The sequence below is a fragment of the Neltuma alba genome, unplaced genomic scaffold (genome assembly GCF_004799145.2).
Source record: "Neltuma alba isolate B1F8T4 unplaced genomic scaffold, ASM479914v2 tig00010093_pilon, whole genome shotgun sequence".
Classification (NCBI taxonomy): Eukaryota; Viridiplantae; Streptophyta; class Magnoliopsida; order Fabales; family Fabaceae; genus Neltuma; species Neltuma alba.
Window position 1 is genome coordinate 77,567 of NW_021635047.1, and position 17,904 is coordinate 95,470.

The 17,904-nt window shown below is 33.1% G+C and overlaps 1 pseudogene; it reads right to left on the minus strand.

The window, feature by feature from the left end:
* Window positions 1-2,214: 2,214 nt before the first annotated feature.
* On the minus strand, window positions 2,215-11,365 carry LOC114754171 (G-type lectin S-receptor-like serine/threonine-protein kinase At5g24080; annotated as a pseudogene).
* Window positions 11,366-17,904: the final 6,539 nt, after the last annotated feature.

A 17,904-nucleotide genomic window follows, 5' to 3' on the forward strand; every position in this document is an offset into this window, starting at 1 on the left:
TAAACACTCCAATAATGGGTAATGAGTTTGAGTCAAAGCAAAAATAATGCAGACGAATTATTCTGCTATTGAAATTTTATGAGTAACTAGTACACATCTTAAAATTCAAAATGAGTGGATCACGTAAAATAAATGTGTGCTAGAAGTTATGCTTGCTCAAATTTAAGGCAAAAGAGTTGTAAAGTAGTATTTTGACTACATGGATAGTACCACTTCACTTTTTTTTTGGTATTAAATGAGTAAGTAAATGACCCAATGAGTTTTTTTTTCCCTATAGAGAATTAAAATAGATTTAAATGGAGACTTGAATCACCTCAATATAATTTTTCTATAATTAGTTATGAATTTTTAAAGTTAGACTAAAAATATAAAATCACCAAATAAATGGTAACCTGAGAATTAAAATGCAAGATTTTAATATACGAGCTTAAGTCATGATTCATCTAAACTGTAATGCTTCTGAATGCGTACTAAATAGGGATAAAATGACAAATGTTTCAATTTTTATCCTGAATATATGTGAGGCGAATACTCAAACATATAATATGGATCATTGAAAATCATATCAGGATAAGTTTAAAGTTAAAAAATGATTCTTAGTATGTTTAGAATAAGGTTAAGATGTAAATTTGTCCTAAATGTTTTTACTTAAGAGTGCTGGGTATGCGAAAGTTTTTTTTTTTGGCAAGCAAACTTGTCATAAAAGTTTAAAATTGTAGCAATATTGCCTCTTGTTATTAAAAATATTAACGGTCAGCATCACTATTTTAATAGTCAACATTAGTTTTTTGATGATAGGGGATAATATTGCCACAATTTTAAACTTTTGGGGCAAATTTGCTCCTAAAAAGGTTTTTTAGATACCCAGAGCTCCTCAATAAGAACTTTATGAGCAAATTCGCACCTTAACCTTTTAAAATATATCAGAATTGAATTCTAAAATAGGTGAAGATTCATGTGAACAGAGAACAAGACTTTTTTTTTTTTACTTGGTTGATAATTTGTATTCATGCGAGTCAAATACTTATCACTTAGATAAAAAGTAATTAAAAACTTATGAACCAATTAAGCGAATTTGGAACAAAAACTTTTTAGTAGATTTCATAAATTAATTATCTTCTCCTAATCAATTTTTCTACAAAATAAATTCTTTAAATTTGTTAAAATCAAAACATTAGGTCTGGCTTCTAACACCTTTTACCATATCACTTGAATTATTTAAAGGATATTCACAATGCCCATTTATCCTAAAAATTTGATTTTTAGCTATTCATGTATTATTTGACCAAAATCCAATATCCTTCAATATCACCATCAAAATCACATCCCAGTCACCCAAGATCACTAAAAGGACGACATTGACTCCTTTATACCCAGCCATATTGGGCTTTTAGGTTGTTACGATTTCTAGCATGTGTTGATGAGTTATATTTTCTATTTAAAGTCAAGTATTGTACTTTTATTATTTAGATTAGGGTTCAAAAAAGCGTTATTAAACACACTTGCTTCCTTATACTTTGTGAGGATACTACCTGACATAAGAGGTGATCAACTCTTGTGGTGATTATAGTTAGACTTCTTGAACAATTGTTTCCTTTGGATGATGAGTTTTGTATACTCAAGGTTTTATAGAATGCGTATTCATTGGATTCCTAGTGTTTCGATCATTTTTTTTAATCTTATTACATTTATTTTATTTCTTAATTGCTTCCATAACTCATTACTCAATTTGCAATTTCTGGGTTTTCTAGGACAAGTTCCTGTTAGGTCCCTATCACCTAATATGTATACACCTGAAGACTAACTAAACTATACAATTTGCAGTTATAAAGGGAATGGGCTTTTGCCCTAATAACTTTCTATCATAACTCTAATAGAGGGTATAGTAAATTAGAGAGAAATTTAAAGGTATAGCTATTATCAAAGAAAGGGGGAAAAAGAAAGAATATATATATATATATTAAATAAGAGAGCACAATACTCATTTATAATTAAACATTAACCATTTTTACACAATTCAAAATAGAATAAATCTTATAAATATCAACTTATGGAGGAAATCGTATTTCACATTGAAAACAATACAGTAAGAATAAAATAAAAAATCTGCATGTTCACAAAAGACATACATGTACTCGCGATATGCACCAAATCTAAATGATAGCACGTCATTTACATTAACAGACCAAAATCGTCGCCACTTTACAAATGAAACTATCTTGGTGACATTGTGGAATTGCTACAAGTAGCATGAGAAGAAGGGTGGCTAGTCAAGGTGAATGAGCCGTAGTGATTATGCTCTCTCTTCATAGCTCTATACACTTGCTCTAAGCCCTCATCAATCAACTCTGCTATTGTTTGTGGCATTGGTGGTGTGTTGATACTGATAGACCCTTCTAGCATCCTTACCACTACTCCCATTGTTGGTCTCATGAAAACCTCATCTTGGATGCACCAAAACGCAACCCTCAATGCTCTTACTAGCTCTTCTACATTAACCACCCATTTAGTCTCCTATCTGCTACTTTTATTGCCGTCCCATTTGTCAGCTCCTTCAATAGCCAAACATTTCATCATCAATGTTCATAAAATGCTTCTAATGTCTGATGTTATCAAATAATCAAAATTGAGCATACAACTACTCACAATGGCTTGTAGAGCTTAATATCAAGACAATTTTAATCAAAATTGAATTAAGTTACTCTTGTTAAAGTATTATTGCTAAAATGTGATCAAAAACTTTATTTTACATTGTAAAAAGGCAAGAAAGTAAGCAAGTAAGACTAAGGTATGAGATATACCTTATAAGCCCATCCAGGATAAAAAGAAGTTCTCTATATCAAAGGATGTCAAGATTCCTTCGGCCGCCAATGATCTCTAATAGAAGCATTCCATAGCTATAAATATCAGCTTTTACAGTTATTGGATGATTACTCACCCATTCTGGTGCTAAATAACCTCTAGTCCCTCTCACCATTGTTACCACCTGAGAGTGCTTCCTCTCCATCAATTTTGCCAATCCAAAATCAGACACTGTCGGATGAAAATTCTCATCTAGCAGAATATTTTTTGGTTTTATGTCACAATGTATTATTCGATTCCTGCACTGCTCATGAAAGTATGCAATCCCTTGAGAAGTAGCAATAACTATATCTAATCGAGTTTTGCAATCCAACAGCTTATCTCGTCTTTGATATGGAGGGAAGATCCATTTGTCCAAAGACCCATTTTTCATAAACTCATAGTCTAGAAGCCTATAAGTAAAGCCAAGGTTATAGTAATAGTAGTAGTACTAAATAATAAGGGTTAAGGTGTAAAATTTGTCATGAAAGTTTTCACTAAGCACTACTGTGTTGGAATGGATGAACACCCAAGAGGGGGGTGAATTGGGTGTTGATTAAAATTAAAAATCTTTTCGCAATGTAATGAAATTCATAAGAAATTCTGAGTATAAAAAACAATGAATCGAGATAAGCATAATCACAGTAGTAAAATGGTTTAGCTGGAAATATAAAGAGGTAAGGGAAGAGAAGATGCAAACAGTGATTTATCCTGGTTCGGTCCTCACTAACCTACGTCCAGTCCCCAGGCTCCCCCTGAGATTTTCAATCGACTATCTCCCTCAAGTTTAACATGGGTACTTGAGAACCACTACAATCACAAGTTTGATCCGGGCACTTATGACGCCACTTACAATTCTTAGACTAACCAGTCTATTCAGCAGCAACCTCACACCGAGGTAAATACTCCCCCTTACTCACGGTAAGGATACAATCTAATAATGATAATGAAGATTGAATATTTCTTCTCTCAAAGAAGTGATAGACGACTCTTAAGCACGTTTGGGAAACTCTCCTCTCTATCTTACGAATACATAAGTTTTAATCTATGAAGTACAGAGACAGAGTTTTCTTTCGGAGCTCTAAATGAGAATATATTGATTCAGCATTTTAGCATTTGATGTTGTAAGCTCGGACTCTTCTTCTTTTTCTTGTTCTGAATGCTCTTCTATTTATAGATGATATTGGGTACTTGACTGTTGAGCATTTTCTTCCCGTTTGGCTTGAAGAATATGACCGTTGAAATTAGCCGTTGGAAGCTTCTGATGAACGTCGATTCTTCACATCATAAATTCGTTGTGGCTCTTTACCTAAAATAATCTTCCTCAGATCAAGTGATAAGTATCTGATAATCTTAGAAACAATAAGTTGGAAAACATGGAATCAGTCATCAGATATTCAGATATTCAGAAAGTAAGATGAACTTACTTGATTGATGTCTTGATCGATAAAGCTTTGATCGATTATATTATCGATTAATTACATGAAGAAAAGATATAGCAGATAGATGCAATTATCGAATAGATTATGGATCATATGATGATCGAAGAAATGATCGATAAATGATGAAACATGAACACAGTGAACTCCGAATGAAATATGCAAGGTTAATCCCTTTCAAGTTTCGTTTGCCTTCGTGTCTTTTCGATAAAGAGTTATATGTTAAAAAAAGGCTGAGAAAAGCTTGAAAGAAAATAGATCATTGATTTTAAGAATCATCATTGTCGACTGATGTTTAAACAGAGAACGTTCCATGATCGAACAAGTGATCGAACACTTGTTGATCGAACAGATTATCGATAATCCAAGTGTTACAGAAATGAAACTTCAGTCATTGATGATCGAACAAATTATCGATAAGTGGATGATGGATAAGGTTATCGATAAACAATGAGTAAGAATATATTCAGCGAAAAACATAGACTATATGGATTAATCGAACAGGTGATCGATCAATGAATATTCGATCAAGTGATCGATAAAATGAAAAACAGAGATTTAATCCTGTAAGGTAAAGAAACTGATTATCGATCACGTTATGTGAAAACAGGAGTTTCAGGAAATCGGATGATCGATCATTTTATCGATAAATCAATGATCGATTAGGTGATCGAAAAAATGATTCAACATAAGTTAATGCAGTGAAAATAATAATCGATCATTTGATCGATAAATGTTTGATCGATCAATTGATCGATAAAAGATTTTGAACGAATGGTTTTGACAGAGCACTATATTGAGTAAGAAGACATGTAATATTCGAACAAGTTATCGATAAAGGTCTGATCGATTAAGTGATCGATTATTTCCTGCAACATCTTATATTAAGCAACTATACTAATGATCGATTAGTTGATCGATCAATCTAGCAAGTTATTGAGCAGACTAAATTATCTATCACGTGATCGATAAAACTTGACAGTTATCGATCAAGTGATCGATAAACATATTCATCTATAACGTTATCCAAAAATCATTTATCCAACATGTTACTGATAAAACCTTAATAATATGTATGAAGATAAAGGAGAAGAATTGAGGAGATAGTACTAGTAACTCGATGAGTATGTAGTCGCTTGATCAGGCTCGAGTAACATATGATAATGGCTTTTTATTTCTTCATCTCTTCTAGAGCTTTTACTCAATAACATGTTTGAGTAGCATGTTGCTTGAGAACTTAATCGTTCAGTGTAGAACTTCTGGTCTTTGCCTCAATAAATTCGAAGTCTGATTCCAGCAAAACGAAGGTCAACTTTGGGTGATCATAAATCTTCCAATTCAACTCCAAATTTTGCAAATGACCTATCCCCAGAAAGCTCTTTGAGTCTACTTTCTAATGCAACAAGAATCACCCCAAAATTCGTTGTGGTTGCAAAGTTATCTTCATCACAATGACTAAACATCGGAATAAAGGCGTTAATCCTTACTGCAATCTTTCGAACAACATATCTCTCTCATATGAAAATCTTTGAAGGTGAATTTGGTGTCCATGAACCGTTTTCTGAGTCTAGTTTCATAGAAATTAAGTTTCACCTCAAACGGATTTGTGATTTGAGAGATATTGAAGAAATACCGAACCTATGTCAGAGCTGAACGAAGAACAGAGCATAACAGAGGATGTATTTTATCGATAACTTGATCGATAAATGGATGATCGATCAAGTGATCGATAATTGCCCATGAAAATCACCTCTGAAGCTTATTTTCCATGTTTATATGAAGGGTGACTCAATATATGATGGTATAACTTCCCGGTTGTATATTTTAGCTTCCGACTGAGCCATTCAAACTTCTGATTAAGTATAGCAACATTTAACATCAAATCTATGAACTTGAATCTTGATATTTTCATTTGATCTTGCAAGTTCTTCTTTTCTCAATCTCTCTTCTTCTTCTTCCTCTTGATCATTTTCCATAACTTAAAGTGCAACATAATAACTCCTTTCTTTTCTTGAGGAAACTACACAAGATAGTAAGTATCATAGTTAGTCAAAATATGAGATAAATAATTTATGTAAAATTTTTGCTCTATTATTTGACATCATCAAAACTAATCATATCTAACATGCTGGATACCCAAAAGTTTTTTTGGATACAAATTTGTCATGAAAGTTTAAAATCATAGCAATTTTGCCCTTTACTGTTAAACCATTAACATTGATCATTAAAATAGTAACATGACTGTGTTAATTTTCAATGATAGGAAGCAAAATTACTATAATTTTAAACTTTTAGGGTAAATTTACATCCAAAAAACTTTGAGTGCCCTATGATCCTCAGTGAAAACTTCTGGAACAAATTTGCATCATAATCCTAATAATAATAATAGTTTAATACCATCTAAAAATATCTCCTAGACCGCTAACAAAACTAAATTCTATTTACAATATAAAAGATGCCATGCATACCAATGTGACCCCTCCAAGCAATAGCCGTATAAGCGAACCAAGTTCATGTGATGCATTGAGCCAATCGTGTTTACTTCAGTGATAAATTCCTTCTCTTCGTGAGGCAAAACCCTATCAAGTTTCTTTATTGCCACTATTGTCCCATCTCCAAGACTTCCTTTGTATACATTTCCAAATCCTCCAACAAAATAACAGAATTAGACTCACTAATCAAGCTTTTAATATTCACTCTGCCATATTAAATTTAAAATCAATGTTTACACCCACATGTTCCTAACAAGTGCGAGAAGTTATAGGTCCTAATTTGCAAATCATGGTAGGAGAAGTTCATGAGAGCATCTGATAGGATCAATGAACTTTCCATCTCTCTTTTTAGTGTTCTTTTTCGGTGAACACTATAGTACAACAGTAAACATAGAAGGGCAATAAGAAGCACCATGTTAAGAAAAATTGGAAGGACCAAAATTTTGTCTTTAACCTCACTATCAGAATTATTGCTAGACCCTCCTCTTTTACCTTCTGGGGTGATTGCGCCATTTAACCCGACCTTCACAAATAGGGTCGCACTGGTATCCTCAAACCCTCCAAAATCCAAGCTCCTTAATACCCAATAGTACGGTGTTTCTTCAGTCGGCCCATAAAGAGAAGCAACACAATCACGGTCTGATAAACAAGCATCCCCACATTTTGACACAATAACAACATCACTATAGTTTGCTATCACAGAAGTCTCAGAAAAATAATAATTCGTCTATTGCACTATAGAAATCTGAAACTTTGATGTTTAGGTTGGGTTCTTATTTTCGTGTTGGGAATTGCATTTTCTGACTGGTGAAGAATTCTCATGGCAAAGGCCATCTCTTCCAACTTGAGATGTCCCAGGCAAGCAAGTACAAGATGCATTTGTCTTGCTTCCATCTAATTTACAAACTCCATTACGACAAATTCCAGCAATATCACAGGGGTTTGATACTGCAGCCCACTCTGACACCCAGTATCTTGACCTATTCACATCATCGTCCCAATGATACAAAACACACATTTCCATTCTTTTCCAGTGTTAATCTTCTCAAAGTGCTTAATGGTGTTGTTTGGTGAGATGAATAAGATAAGCCCAAGTCATCATTGCCTTTTTATACACATAAACAGCCCCATTTGAAGAATCTCCATACACAATCCTGAAGCTTCCTGCTTGATCTAAAATTGCTGTGACATTGCGGGTGACATTGGATATATCTGGGCCTTGCCAATATGAATAATTGGTGTAAGGTTTTGAATCTGGGAGAATGTAGGTGAGGCCAAGGCTTAATTAAGTGGTTTGTTGAAGCATTTTGAGAGCGTAGAAGCTACCATCAGAAGCAGATTTTGAGGATGTTAGCTCCGAGGAGGCAGTTAAGGGTTGGTTTGGCAGAAGGGTATCAGATGGCTGTGAGAAGCTCTACCACACAGGAAGACTGGCATGGGAGGATGCATAGAGGACGAAGTTGCTAGATTCTTCCATGGATGCTGAATGCACACCCATGTTGGAGGTGTTTGAGGCCTAGAGGATGAAATGTCAGTTTGAGAGAACGAGGTTTCCAGTGATGTCGAGCTCCAAGATAGCATTTCCAAATGTCGGAGAGTCTCTATTTGGGATTTGAGAAAGAAAGTGAAAATTTGTTGGAAACTGGGGAAAGAGACACAAAAAGACATCATAACCTCCCAGAGCTACTGTGAGGAGCGAAGACTAGATGGATATATGATTTATGACTACTTTTTAAGTCAAAACCACATTGACCATCTAATCTCTTTTTTAACCATTTTCTTGTTAAGTAATCAAGTATTTTTTTCAGCAGCGTGTCGTAAATTATTTTTTACGTTTTAATAAATTAAAATAATTTTTCATAGCGATATTATTTTAAAGTAATTTTTGGTGTATTTTTATTCCAAAAGTATTTTTCACAATAACAATAAGTGCATCAACTTAAAATATTGAATGCCATTAAAGGTGTTATTAAGAAAATATTTTAAGATATTAGATACTCTTATGGTCTTTAATAGAAGACCTATTTAACTAATTTGATTAGATTAAAGAAGTTAGGTAAGTTAGTTAATCATAAGAAATATGACATATTTTTCCTAAAACATCATAATCATTTTTCTTAATATTCTCCTCCCTCATTTACTTGATTATGGTTGAGAAAGTATCCATAGAGATAATTCAAAAAAAAAAGATAAATATGAGAAATAAGTTTTATATTTAGGATTAAAATTAACTTGACAATTAGGTCCTATATTAAGAACCGGAGGAGCATATTAAAAATCAATTATAGAGTACCAAGTGCTAAAAAATATTTCAAGGCACCTTTGTGGAATGGTGGATTCTACAACTTCGCAATCAACAATATAAATTTTATCTTTTTTGATAATCAATAGTATAAATTTTATCATTGCAGTGATATCACTATTTTTTCTGGAAAAATCATATGCTGAATAACTAAATTTTAATGATAAATTTTTTTTTGGTGAGAAAACAGTCAATTTAGTTAATAACAAAAAATTTGGTGATAGATATACAATGTCCAAAAAAAATTTACTAGTACGTCAGTAACCATGCAGTAGATATTTAATTTGTGCATGGTGACAAAATTTGCTGTTTTCCTATGTAACTTGATATCCCTGACTTTCTCGATTACTTTTCCTGAATATTGTATTGTTATACCTCAAACTCGGATGGTCTGGCGAGCATGATCTGATAAAATAAAAGGTAACATTATGCTTTAAATATACATTCGTTAATTCTTAATCAATTTGTATAGGTTAAGCAAATTGATTAAGTAAGTTATTTAATTTATAAAAATTCTGTAACTTACCTAAAATATTGGGCTTGAACAAATATTTATATGAGTATGTATACAAATTATACAGGGATAGTTAGTAAAAAAAATAAAATATTACTAATGAATATGAGAGAGATATATAGTGGGACAAGATTACATTTAATCATGATCAAAACAACCATAAACCAATTTTCACAATTAGCACTAGAGTGCCAACAAATATCATTAACTTTGAAATATAATAACAATGTACAAATATTGTGATATGTGTGTGTATTTCAATTTGGTAGAAGGAAAAGAGGATCACTGTGCTTCCAATAAATTAAACGTCCGCTTCCAATAAATTAAAGGTGCACGAATGTATTCCTGGACCCTTCGACACCATATCCATGAGCCGAAAGGATGCATAATGATTATAATCCATCTATAGTTGAGTCTGTTAGCAAAAGAGGGTTTTTTTTTTTTTTTAAGGCTTGTTATGGGCTTGTTTGATTCTATTTTAGCTTTTATGTTTCTAGAATAATTTTATAAAGTTGTTTTTTTTAAAAACGTTTTGGAAAAAAAAAGAAAAAAATTCTGTTTGGATGATTCTACTACAAAAAATCATATTTGAGAAGACTGAAATTGGAGAATGAACTTCAAAGTTTGAATTTGAAAGGTGAGGACTCAAACAGTCTAAGCGATTAAATAAAGATATGCTTGCTTTAGAAATAAGGAATCAAACATAATACGTATTTCTTAAGCGAAAATGACTTGTCTCTAATATTATATTATTTGGTTAGACTATACATTATTTTGTCCGCTGATTCGAAGTTATTCGAAAATTCACATCTAAAAAATAAAATCAACAACAATTAGGATACAAAATTTCAAAAATTGTAATAGTAGTAGCTAAATAGGATCAGAAATAAAACTTTGTAAATTTATATAAAGTTTAGAAAGTTACAAGACAATTTAAAAGGGTTAAAATTTGATATAAATATTCAAATCGTGGTAACAATTCTGTTAAATTATTACATAAAAAAATGATCTTAAGTTTTGAGAACATGCCGCCCAGTACTTTCTTGCACTTCTAGACGACGCATGTATGTCACTATGTTGTGAATTTATCGCCAATGAATTATAATTCGCATGTGAATAATCATTTCCTCCGATAACATGTCTCAGCTAAAATCTCATATCATGAAAACAAAAATGATGAGCATAATAAAAAGGGAGAATAACAGAAAAATAGCTCATGAATTTCAAAATGATAAATAGGTGATTTTAACAGATTTTGACTTGTTAAAATCATTATAAAAATAATCAGAACTATTACAAGAGGAGTGAGCTTGACCTATTTATTTTTTTAAAATTCAATATTCTCCCTAATGAAAGAGCCAAGAGAAGTAGGTCCTACTACTTAGTTCAATCTTTTCTAATAACTTTATTTATCTAAAGTATCTCAAAGGTTTTAGATCTTGAAAGAAAAACTAACAAAATATTAAAATAATTATTTTTAAAATTATATTTTTAAAGAATGATAGTTAAGAGATTATTTTTATTTTTTACCCTATACATATTAAAATAATTATTTTTAAAAAAATAAAAATAAAAATAAAAATAAATCTGGACCGTCCAGATCTGATGAGTATTGGGTGCTAATCAAAACTGATGAGCACCCGATATAAATCCCACCATTGCCAGCCATTAGTCTCGAGCCCAAACCAATCTGGCTCGATATAACGCCCCCACCAAGACCACCCATCACTAGGATGAACAAGAGCCAGCAAAAACGGGAACGAGAAGCAGTAGCCATTGTTAGCCACGCTTGTAAGCCAGTCGACCGAAGTACTAATCTCGGTGTTATGTTATATTTTGAGCTTAAGAGTATTTTATATATATATATATTTTGGAGGATGATGTGAGTGGTGTGTGGCGAGGGAAAAAGAAGAGAGATTAATAAGACGTGGACAGGGGTAGGTGAGCTACGATTTTGAAAAATGGCAATCGGAAGGTGAATGTGAAAGTGTGGTCGGCCGTCGGCGAGAAGATTTGAAGTGGTGCGCTTTTATGGCCTTCGAATAGGGATTTAGGTCTGTAAGCTACCCAAAGTGACAACCGCGGCCACATAATTCTGTCCTCAGCGTTGTTTGAAATGTAAAAAGAGCCAAAGGCTATTGGGTCTAGTGTCACAAAATGTGTCTTTTGTAGCAACAGATGTGAGATTAATTGATTTTCACCTCAAGCTTTATGCCGGCTATTAAAGTTCAAAAATTGAAAAAATGAAAAGTTGCATTGAGGCTTTTTTTATGTGTCTATTGCGTTTTTTCCCCGCCACTAAAACGGTAAGGTTTGCTGTCCTCCCCCCCCCCCCCCACATTTATTGATGACACTTGAAGCCAATGATCTTTTTTCTTCTTCAGAAGATAAAGTTCAAGCTAGCTTGACGCTCTGACTAAAAAAAAAAAAAAAGATCTACCTCTAAACTTCCATTCATTATTGTGCTTTTTTCGTCTCATTTCTGTTGAAGAATATGTTTCAATGATATCAAACTAAGAGATTGTTGTTTTGCTGGAGAACTTAGCTGAAGTAGTTAATCCGCATTGAATTGTATTTAAGAAGCCTATAACTCCAACGTCATATTTGAACTCTAATATCCCAAATGTTCTTTTGATGTGTAACACCTTTTTTTATTACTCAATTTTACATCAAGTGGGAGTTATTGGAACTATTTTCCAAGACATTAAGTGAGGAAAATTTGAATTTTTAAATTTAATTTCTTGGGTTACTATTAATTATAACCCTAAATTTTGCCAAATTTTGAAAAATCATAATAAATTCTAGAAAAATTGAAATGATAGGTTTTAAGTCCTACTTGAAGCTTGTAATAAACTCTTTAGGGAAAAAATACATCCAGAGTATGAACACAACTCATGTGTGCGTAGTTTTAACGGCAAAGTGCACTGTTCATTTGGTAACTTCAATTTTTCAAAATTTATGCTTAACTTTGAAAAGGCATAACTTTTTGTACAAAACTCCAAATTTTATGAAATGACACTCATTTTAAAGCTAAAAATATAAACTATTAAACTGTTAAGTTTTATATTCAGATTCCTTCATTTGCTTAAAATTTTGCGCAGTCAAACTTTGCCCCTAATTAAGTTAACTTCCATCCCTTTTATGCATAACTTGTCAAAATAAGACCATAGCCACCCTAACATGATTCAGCCATATATTAAAGCATATAATAAGTAGTTTCACATAATTTACAAGCCATAGGGATCATCCAAATATCAATCCACAAATATTACAAAACTTGTACACAAGGTTCATTAGAAATTCCATGACATTTTTCTTCATGAAGGCACTACTTCCTTGTGCTTGGCCACACCACTTGCATGCCTTAATGGTGGTATTTAGACACGGAGAGGAATGAGAATCCATAGAAATCTTAGCAACAAAGGAATTACAACAATAATGTTAAGCATGCATGACATATTACAGTCAATTTCACAAAGCATTTCTTTACCACTATGCCATGCAAAAATCATGTCAAATCATTCCAAATCAATACATTAATGCATTTTGCGGAGCCATAACATGCAAACAAATCAAGCACATTGCCATCAAACAATTTCAAATACCACTCATATATTCAAAGCATTATATCATGTAATAATCAAGTAATTTAACATTAAAATTGTAAATTCCATGCTTCTTCTTTGAGCTTAAGTCACACGGCCTCCTCTCTTAATCCTTGAGCCTTCAATTGCTCAATAAAATAACCTATCAAACAACAAGAATAATGGTGTCCCAAATTAATCATACCCATTCATTGCATAATTCTTCTTAAAACCCTATCCTTTATTCCATTAATTTAGGGTTTTAGTATCATCAATTTTTTCATAACTCCCATAAGTGCTCCCTACACAATTTTCCATGTAGAATCCATTCTTGAACTTAGATTCATCAAAATCTAATTCCTCCTATCACTTCTCCTCTTGGTTGAATAGGTTACCTTAGGGTTCAAAATTTCATTTTCAATTTTAATGCTTCCAAACACATATTCTCCTTATATCCCTACACAAAATCATCTTCTAAATGCATTGGAAGCATCAAAACAACAAAAATCAAACCCTAGGGTATCCATTTTCATTTGGCTGAATAGTCTCCTCTTGATACACAAGCTGCTATCTTTTAAATAACCAAGTTTAACCACTATCTGAAAATCATTTCCAATCCTTTAAACCACATAATAACTCAATATTAATCGTAAACCATCAAGACCATTTCATGCAACACCCATCCCTTAGGGTTTCAATCACCAAACTCTACTAAAACCAAGTCTAAAACCATCAAACCATAATCAAGTACTAAAAAGGATAGTCAAGCTTTTACCTTGGTTAACCACTTGATTCACCTTGGTTTTGGCTTATTCTCTCTCCTCATCTTCTTCATCAAATGGCTGAATTCCCTCTATCTCCAAGGCTCCTAAGTCTGGCTGAAAAAGTGAGAAGAATGGGGAGGAAGTGATATATATAAACATAAAACCAACTTGCCATATGTCATGATCTTGGCCCTTGATTTCCACCACATAACACATGTACAAATCTCCTTCATCCTCCCTTGATTTGGCGCCACATGTGAGTTGAGCTGTCATCCACATTTAATGCAAAATACCACCTCATGGGACACCTAATCATTCACATGTAAAAATTCTACATATTTTATTCAAAAATCCATTCTTCCAACTCTAACCTTCAACAAATTGTATTATTCCATCTATGTCCTCAACCTTCATAAATGGCAACATTCAAGTAAAAAAATTAGGGGAAATTTTGGCCCCACCAAGCTTAAGGTTAACATACTGTGTAATTTCACGTAATCAATTGAATTTTTCTTGGATCTTGTTAAATTCACTGTTTCCAAAAATTCATTTCCTTTTGCCAAAAGCTTCCTCTTAATGAGAAATGATTCCCCAATTTTTTTGTCAGATTTTATTTTGGCCTATAACTCCTCCAATTAAATTTTCTCCGAAATCGGCCCTTTACCGATAAAAATTCTAGCTTTAAATAATTTAAAGCTAACCTCTGCATTTCTGGAGATTGGGAACAATTTTAAAATGAATAATAATCCTTCAAATAATTTCTCTAATTTTTTCATAAATTATTGAGACCCCTATATGTTTTAAATAATTCAATTTGTCTAATTTTTTAATTAACCAAAATTTCAAAAAAATACAAAAAATTCTAAAATAAATTATTTTCATCTTGTTTCATCTTCCAGGCCTCAAATACTATTTTGTATTCTTTATTCTATTTTTCATGATTTTTGAAATTTTTTTAGAATTTTCAGTCTACATTCATATCCTGTTCAACATTGATCGGATATTCCAAAAATAACGGTCCGGTTCAGGTCTGATCTCAGTTCAAAAGTTGTGTCATCTCTCTGTTAGCTACCCTGCTTAACCCATAGTCTAATTTATATTCTTCATTTTCAGGTTAAAATTAATAGGATATGATATTTCCTCTCCCTTAAAATAAATTTCGTCCTCGAAATTTGAAAAACATACCTCATCAAAACAATTCATGGTACTTGCCTCTGAACTCATCTTTCTTTTCCCATGTTGCCTCTTCCTGAGTCATGTTCTTCCCGATCACCAACACTAGTGGAATTGTCTTATTCCTCAACTGTTTTATTTTTCGGTCCACGATTCGCTCTGTTCATACTTCAAAGGATAAATTATCCCGCATCTCTATATTATCATGCTCTAGGACATGTGCCAGATCTGGATGATACTTCTTCAATTGGAAAACATGTAAGACGTCATGTAATTGACTAAGATTAGGGGGTAAAGCTAATTTGTAAGCTACTGACCCAACTTTTGACATAATTTAAAAGTGTCTGATGTCTTTTGGGGTTAATTTCTTTGTCTTAAGGGTTCAACTCACCTGTAGTTAGAGATACTTTTAGAAAAACATGATCCCCAACAGTAAACTCTAATGTTTTTCTTCTTACATTCGCATAACTTTTCCGTCTACTTTATGCCATTAGCAACCTCTGTTAAATCATCTTTTATTTACTCTGACGTCTGATCCGTTATTTCCAGACTATAAACTTTTCTTTTATTTAGTTCAATCCACCATAGTGGCGATCGACACTTTCTTCCATATAAGGCTTCATCTGAAGCTATCTATATACTGGGATGATAACTATTGTTGTAAGCAAACCCTGCCAACGATAATTATTCATCTCAATTTTCTTTAAAATTTAATACACAGGCTCATAGCATATCTTCCAATGTCTGAATGATCTATTCCATCTATGATTTACATGAGCACAGCTCTTGCCTTTAAGTACTTATCGTCACTACTCATATTCTTCTTATTACTTAGGCATGTTCTCTCATGATAATATCATACACCTATCTTTATGGTATTTTGCTACCTTTATCAGGTGTTTTGGCATATGCCATTCTTATCTTTACCTTAAGGACTATCTCCTTCCTTTTACATTCTCATTTTACATTTAGCTTGCATGAATGCATACCATCTATGACTTATAGCTCTCGGTTCTTCCAGTTCTTACTTCCTCACTTTCCTTCATTGACTAGAATATAATTGAGCTCTCAGTCCAATCAACAATAATGGTACTTGTGAAAAACTTAAGGGTACTCTCTTTGTTCTAGCTAACCATCTTGAGGAGGCTTTCACATCTTAAACTCATCCCTGGTCATCTCATTCTTGTGCCCCAAAGAGGTACTTCCCTTATGGTTTAGCAACTTTCCTTTAGACTTCGTCTAATGCAACCTTAGGAGCTACTACGCTCGATCATAAGCCCTTTTTAGGATCCATCGTGACCTTGGATTCTTTCACATTTTATCCAAGCCATATTCCACTTTCTAGCCTTTAGACTACTAAACTAAGTTAAAGAATAAGTCGCCTACACTCATCTAGTAACTTGACAGATCATTCCCCAAGACTGCTCATAATGCTAGTATTGCCTTCTTAGGCCTTACTCTATCCTTCTTGTCAACTTCAAAAATCATTTACTACTGGGTACTTTATTACCTTTAACTCTTTAGTTTCCTGGGCTACTTGTTCATCTCTATGGCTTTTAACTTACCCTTATACTAATGCCAACCTGCCTTACTCTTAGACGTTACAGTTCTCGCTATCAATTCTCCTTCAGTACCCTGTTAAACTCGAGAGACGTTCTACCCCTGTATTGCTTTTGTATTACTGTTCTATTGTTCTTGACTAGTTTCGCTCTCTTTAGGGTAAGGTCACCTTAGTATGCCTAATCTCAGCTGCTTTTGTGGGAGACAATTGTCAATCTACCATTTCCACAGTCATTGATGGAGAATATATCACCGTCAACTCCATCCTAACCGTCATTCTCTATTTCTTTTAGAGAATAGCTCACTCTTAATAGAGTAGTACCAACTTTGAATCGAAGGACTACCCCCAATCTCGGAGACATACTTTCATGGTCAAGACTTTCTTTATGTTCAATCTCTATTAGGGTACTTGCTTCACATGCCATACCTCTATTAAATGGAGTCTTTCCACTAGACTTATTTGATCACGTAGGCAGTGGCAATCATTTGCAGAAATTTTAGTCCCAACTTCTCATTAATTTGAGGGCTATGGTCATATTCCCCCTAGATACCTTAAAGTCAAAGAATTTCATGCAATCCTAAGCACTATTGAATATCTAAGCACCATTGGAAACATATTTATTTCTCTATTCTGGTTGCTAGTGCAGCTATCATCTATAATGTTCTTGTTTGTTGCTCTTCTCCCTTATCCTCAAGAAATAATTGCCTGATTCTTACTCCCTTTATCCTCTTTTATTCCCTGACTAGTCACTCACATGGTTATGCATTGGTCATCACATCACCCAGTAGGCATAATCATTCAAATATCTCTATTATATGGTATCTAGGTTAGGTATCTAATTTATCGGTAGCCTCCTTATTTCAACTCTAGTCATAAGACCTCTATTGAGATATACTCTAACCAGCGTCTCTAACTTTTGACCCATCACCTTTATTCATATTTACCAGTCTCACATGTTTGGGTTACAATCCGGGTCAAATATTATCCAAGATACCTAATTCTATTTTTCCTTAATAAGCCTTGTTAAAGACAAGACAATTCAACCATTACCTTAGATAGGTCATCAGAAATTGATTCACTAAACCATTCAGTCTTTCATTTCTTATCTTAGTACTATCTCTATTAAGCTGAGACTTTATATTACCATTCATACAAAAGCATAATTTTAAAATTAAATTTCCTTTCTATCAAACTCATATTAGCTGAGTTTGGAGCTTAGTTATTAATCTTTTAA